This window comes from Mastomys coucha, unplaced genomic scaffold (assembly GCF_008632895.1).
Source record: "Mastomys coucha isolate ucsf_1 unplaced genomic scaffold, UCSF_Mcou_1 pScaffold2, whole genome shotgun sequence".
In the NCBI taxonomy this organism is placed as follows: Eukaryota; Metazoa; Chordata; class Mammalia; order Rodentia; family Muridae; genus Mastomys; species Mastomys coucha.
This window is the reverse complement of record NW_022196902.1, coordinates 110521-117290: the sequence shown is the minus strand read 5'-3', so window position 1 is coordinate 117290 and position 6770 is coordinate 110521. Positions and strand designations below refer to the sequence as shown.

General features: G+C 44.4%; 1 pseudogene; it reads right to left on the bottom strand.

Moving 5' to 3' along the window:
• Positions 1-612: 612 nt before the first annotated feature.
• LOC116097912 lies at positions 613-2225 on the bottom strand (annotated as a pseudogene).
• Positions 2226-6770: the final 4545 nt, after the last annotated feature.

Below are 6770 nucleotides of genomic sequence, written 5' to 3'. Positions count from 1 at the left end.
GATTTGAACTCAGGACCTTTGGAAGAGCAATCAGTGCTCTTAACCACTGAACCATCTCTCCAGCCCCGAGAAGCTTTTTTAAAGGGCCAGTTTAGTCTGCAGAGGGACAGTCAGAGGCAGTTTTCAGAGAAAAGGCCAATTTCACTAAGTAGTTGTGACTGTGGTTGTGCTAGTTATAGGGCAGGAATACAGAGGAGGAGCAGGAAGCTCACTGACTGGGGAAGAGTCAGGGAGCAGGCAGGCTTCCCCCTGCAGAGGCTGGAGGGACAGGCAGGAAAGGGCAGACTCCCTCTGCGGCTGCTCTGAGGCTGGGCCAGGCTCTGCTCCTCCTGCAGGTATCCGAGGCCATACACAGTGCTTGCCTTACTTTAAAGCTATTTGCCACGGTCCTGTTACACAGTGTGGCTGTCCTTTTGCAGTCTGGTGTGCATGCCATGTGATCAGGACACCTTTTCCACGTTCCCAGTTTCCTATGAGCAAGTAAATCTACCCTGAAATCTTCCATCTGTACTTAACCTACTTGTCAGTGTTCGCTGTTGGTTTTCTAAAACAATAAATAAATAAATCTCTAAATCTAAAAAAAAAAAAAATAAATAAAAATAATAAAAAAAATCAAACTGCAAGGCAGTTCTGCAGTAGCTGGAAGTTACCCTTGGCACGCTTCAGTTCTAGTTCTGCAAGTTCCACTAAGCTTTCTGAATGCAGCAACTCTTCTTGTCTTTCTTTCTTTGTTTTTCGAGACAGGGTTTCTCTGTGTAGTCCTGGGCTGTCCTGGAACTCGCTCTGTAGACCAGGCTGGCCTCGAACTCAGAGATCCACCAACCTCTGCCTCCCAAGTGCTGGGATTAAAGGCATGCGCCACCACTGCCCGTCGTCTTCTTGTCTTAAGATCTATCAGTTCTTGTTTTGCAGATTTGAATATTTTTTCAAACTTCTGACAGCACAACTGTTGGGACGTTTCAGCCAGTACAACATCTTTGTTTTTCACTCTTGCCTTGACCAGTGCTTTATTGGCATTTTCAAGTCCTCCATTGACCTAGACCTTCTATAGAGGAGGGCCTTAGCTGCTTCAGACAGAAAGCTTGGGGTCCTCGTCAGCAGACACCCAAGCTTCTACTTTTCTTGTTTTATCAAACAGTTATGAAACTTTGAGGAAAAACTTGCATATATCTGTAGAGTCCTGAGTTCCCAAAGCATATAACGAAGACCCAATTCTATTGTAATCAGCAGCAGCACTTCTGTGAGATCTTGTCATTATGTCAGATTTAGCAGAGGCATTCTTAGCTCTACTGTGATATTTTAAAAGGAATGTTTGCTCATGCTCAAAGAAGTCATCTGCGTCCTTTACTCATGAAGCAATTACTCCATCCACTGGCTTAACCATGTTCTTAAAGAAATCCCCGAGCTTCTCTTTTTAATTTTTCCTTCAACACTCAAATCTCGATTATATTCCAAGAAGATGTGGAAATTTAAATCTTTTCTCAAAATAAGAGGTGCTGCAACACGACACAGGAAGACCTCGGGCATCGAAACTGTCTTCTTGAAGATTGCCAGGGATTCAGCCAGCTTCTTGGTCCTGTTTTATGTTTGTGAATTCCTCCTTTGTCACTGGCCCTTCCCGTTCTCCAAGCTTCTGCAGTTTTCCCCTGTGAATCCTCAAAATCAGATCTTGGTGGTGCTGGTGCAATAATGTAACCTGCATAGTCTTTATTTTCACAAAGGAATCATGAAGCCAGATAAATTCCTCATGTTGTCGAATGACTGAACATTCATTTTGCTTAAAATTTGGCAATGAACTCTTTGTGTGAACAGTGAATTTGACTTTATCCCTTTTACTAAGAGCCTCTGAAATGTCTTCTTGCAGAGAAGCATCACTGGAGATCTACATTTATTGCTTTAAGTCTGTGGTCTTCCTCTGAGAGGTAGTCGGGGACATCATCCAGGCATTCCATTATGGCTGCTTCGAGTCCCAGGGTTTGTTGGAAATTCTTTATCCAATGGTTTCTGGATGTACACACTGAGTGGGAAGATGACAGGTCCATAGGCAGTCTCCATGACAACTTCAGCTGTCTTTCTTCTATAGTGTCAGGAGAGGATGACCAGCTACCATACCTGACAGACCCAAATCTTTTTAACAGGGATTCTTTATAGAATTTTTTTTGTTTTTCTTTTCAAGACAGGGTTTCTCTGTTTAGCTCTGGCTGTCCTGGAACTCACTCTGTAGATCAGGCTGGCCTCAAACTCAGAAATCCGCCTGCCTCTGCCTCCCAAGTCCTGGGATTAAAGGCAAGCACCACCACTGCCCTGCGAAAATTTCTTAAGATCACAATAAAAAATTAGAATCTTGGCAGTCTTCACCACAATTTTGAAATTTTACCCCAGATTGTGAAAAAAGTAACAACAACAGTGTTGCAAAAGGTGTTTACTTCACTCGCATAGAGATGGGCAATGTGCACCTGAGAGGCTGAGTTTGGGGCCAGCCTGGTGTACAGAGCGAATTCCAGGACAGCCAGGTCTACAGAGAGAAATCCTGTCTCAAAAAACAAAAACAAACACAAACAAACAAACAAGGTAATTTACTGGTGTGGTGGTTCATGCCTTTGATCTCAAATTCCTGGTTTACAGAGTGAATTTCAGGGCAGCCAGCATTACACAGAGAAATCCCTGTCTAGAAAAACAAACCAAACTAGGCAACCAACCAAATAAACGAAGGGCAATTAAATGTTCTTTTAAAATTTTTATTGTATTTTAATTTATTTTGTGTTTATGTATGTTTGTGGGTTCATTAGTGCCACTGTGTGTATGTGTGTGTGTGTGTGTATGTGTGTGTTTAGGTTGGAGTCGGTTCTCTCCTACCATGTAGATACCAGGAACTGAACTCTGCTTACTAGTTTTGGTGGCAGGTGACTACCCCTTGAGAATTCTCACCTGCTCAAGTAATTTCATTTTCAAAGGACAAATATATTTGGATATATATTCACAGAATTATAGTCAAGTATGGTCACCAAATCAACTTAGTGGAGGGTTTTGTTGTTTAATAGACTTTCTCTGTCAATATGTAGTTCAGGTTGGTCTTCAATTTGGTGTTCCTTCTGCCTCAGCCTCTCGAGGGCTGGCATTGCAAGTGTGCATGCAGCATTGATATTGACCACTCTATTTTTGTTTTAAGGGCTGTCCTGAACCATAGCTACTAATGTACAACTTGCCATAGGTATTGAATTCAGTAGCATTGTTCATTAACTGCTTATCTGTGCAATACCCTTGCAAAATCTTGTTCTTTAGATGGGCTTTCATCAATAACCTGGCCTCAGATTTGTCATGTAGCCAAAGATGACCTTGCCTTAAACTCCCTATTGTTGATATTATAGTCATGCATCATCATGTATGTGTGTGTAACACTATATGAAAAAAAAATGACATTTAAAAAGACACACACTGCTAGGAGGGAATAGCCTTTATTTTTGTGCAATATAATATATACCTTGAACAATACCTTGTTAAGTCCACCTTCCTCCTTTTAAATCTGTTTTACTTTAGTTAATTATCTAGTAAGTGTTCAAATATTTGTGTGTGAGCCCAGGAATGTGGGTTGGTATGCATGTGTGTTTGTATGTGTAGGGGTCAGGCGTGTTAGGCAAATTACTCAATTGCTCTCTATTTGTGAAAGTGTCTTACCAAAGAAAGAATCCACTGATTTGCCAAGACTGGCTGGCCAGCGAGCACTAGGGACTTTCCTACCTCCATGTGCCCAGTGCTGGGACTGCAGACACCTGCGGCAGTGCTAGATTCCTTACCCAGATACCGAGGGGTGGAATTTGAGTCTACATGCCAGTGCTTTGTACTTGGTTAGCCATGTACTTTAGAAGCTAAGCTGTCTCCCCAGGCCAACTTTCTTCTATTTTGTCTACTTTATAAAAATCTATTCCTCTCTCATGGAACTGTAAATTCCAGAGAGAAGCACTTGGGATACACCCTTCTTCCCAATCGGTCAACTTTCCTCTTTTCCTGTCTTTCTGGGAAGGCTGGGGACTGAAGTCTGGTAAAGGTTAGAGCTCATCTCCTGTCACTATTTCTGATTTACATAATTAGTGTAGATTGCATAATTAGGAATGCTGGAGTTTGAGCCTAAAGCTGATTTTAGAGTAAGTCTCTCTCCACAAATCCTTCAAAGAAATTCAAATCTAAGGAAAGAGTTTGGCCAAGTCTACAAGGAGCTTTCCATAATCACCCTATAACCATTATCCCCTGAGGCTTTTCTCCATTCCAAAAAAGGGTGGATTATTTTCCTTTGATTCAGGTAGTCTCTATTCTATTTTCCCAATCCTTGATTTGAATAAAACGATCTCCTCTAGCACTCTCTGTATCTGTATTTTTTTTTGGGGGGGGGGGGGTTAGTTAGTGGATCTCCTGGGCCTAGGAATAACAGGGCATATAACAAATTCATGGAAGGCTCCCCGGAGCAGAAGGTGGAGCTTGGTAATGCACTGGAGGAGTTGCTGCTTGTGAGCAAAGTGTCTAGTCTAGTTAGTACCTATGCTGATGCTGCCTATGAACTAAGCACTGGCCCTCTGGGGACATCTATCATTAAATCACAGCCTCACTCTAGTCTTAAGTAAAGAGAGACAAGTTATCTAACTTCTGCGAAATCCAATATCCACCCTCCCACCCCACCTCTTTGCTCTGCCAAAGTTCAGTTTTGTTTTAAGGCAAAGCTTCACACTATTGCCCACACTATAGAATTTGCAGCAATTCCTTCTCTCCTTCAGTCTCCATGTTCTGGGATTGCAGGTTTGTGTGACACCAGGCTCAGCCTCAATTCGTAAGTGATACTTAAACCACCAGCCTGCTCAGCGCCCTTCCCTGCCCATCTGGCCTTCCCTGCTTTCTCATCCACAGGATGTCTTTTACTCCACCAGGGGCAGTCTGTGCCCATGCCTGAAGACACCTTAGGTAATCAGAGGCTGGAAAGCTTTGTCCTCTTCAGAGGACCCTGGCAAAGGTACTGGGTGGGGACCTATGGGATCTGCTGCCCTTGTTCCTAGGCCCATGTAGTCCACCTCCTGTGGAGATGGCATCAGATGATGATGTTCATTAGAAAGGAGTGGGTTTGTAAGTGGCAGGCTCCAAATATTTTCAACCTGTCAAGTGTTGCTATGTCTGTCCCTGCATCAACTACTCACCTCTGTGTTTGGTGTGACAGCAGCAGAAGACAACAAGCTGATGACCGAGCAGCAGCATTTCCCATGGAGCAGTATTGGAGCCCATCCCCCAGAGTGTCTTTAAGAGCACTGTGAAAGCTGTGTCTTTCTTAGACAGTGTGCCCCGCCGATCACCCTGGCCAGCAGGGAAGAAAGACTAGCACACCAGTTCCTTCCAGCAACAGTTTACTCAGGAGTTCATAGTCACATCATAGTAGAAGGTGTGCCCCTAAATGGTCCGTGAGTGCTGCTTAAATACCCTTCGTAGGACTGCCCATGAGCCCATACCACGTCTTGTGCTATCATTGGCTACAGAGTCATGACAAAGATCAGGCCACTGGCAGGTGCAACCCTCTTGCCAAATAAGGACTTGTTTACTCCTTAGCAGAAGAATGGCAGGCGCCATCTTTAAGGCGGCAGCAGCGCTCCACAGTTCCCCCTTTTAGTTTTAATGAAAAGCAGTTACTGCTCGATCAAGCAAGTTCCATTACGTAGGATCTCACGATCAAGGGCAGACAGGCTTAAACCATGGCACTCACTCTACTGGGTGCAATGGGCAAAGCCCACCAGGTGCAAGAGCTGAGTCCCAGGAAACAGGCTGGACACCCATCCCATGTGCAGTGAGGCCTGCAGGCCTCCAGGGGTACAAGGGCTGTCCAAGCCTAGGAGACTTATGGGGTTACAAGTGGTTACTGTTTCAATGCCAACAACCATGCTTGAGGAGATACACCAGCCTCAATGGCTTGAAAGGTACGCACCACCAGAGCCCTCTCATGTCTCTGGGCTCTTGCCATCCGACAGATGCAAAATAGGCAGAGTGCACAGACACCTACTAGGGCAACAGCTAGCACTCCTATTCCCACCCACTCTTTAAAATGAATCATTGCTTGATGAATCCACGTAGTCAGTCCCTCAGCCATGGAGATATCCACACGAGTGGAGCTGATAGTTACAATCGCCATCCTCAATTTCTGCATTAGGTCATCAAAACTTCCTGACCAATTTCCTGTAAGATACTGTGACAAATGTCTGGGAAGATTAGCTGCATGAGACATATTATTATAGGGAACCGAAGTAACACATAATCCTTTCATCTTCCATTCACACCCAAGCTAGGCCAGCTGCCATAAGGTATCAACTTGTTCCTGTACCAAATCAATCCGCTGATTCAAAATCAAAAGGCTGCCTTTTAACTGAGCATTCAGGGCTCTCTGAGTTCAACTACTTGAGGAGAGCCGGCGAGAATTGACATAACACGGGCTCTTGTTTACCAAATAGGTCTCACAGCCTGTTTTAGAACCATCAGTAAACACATTTGGGGTTCCAACTATAGGGGTAGCTGATGTAATCTTTGGAAAGATCACAGGATGCTCTCTAAAGAAGGATTGAGCATCTTGAAAAACTGGGCAGGCGAGCTGGAACTCTGACCTCACCGCTCGCCAAACCTCTGGGTAAAAGAAGAGTCTTGGACCCCCACTGTTGATTGGATTATATGGGGGAGGTGCTGACAGCACGCAGCCTGGGGGGCCTTTTTCAGTCTCTGGCCCCCTTTTCTTCCACTTCTTCCTAAGG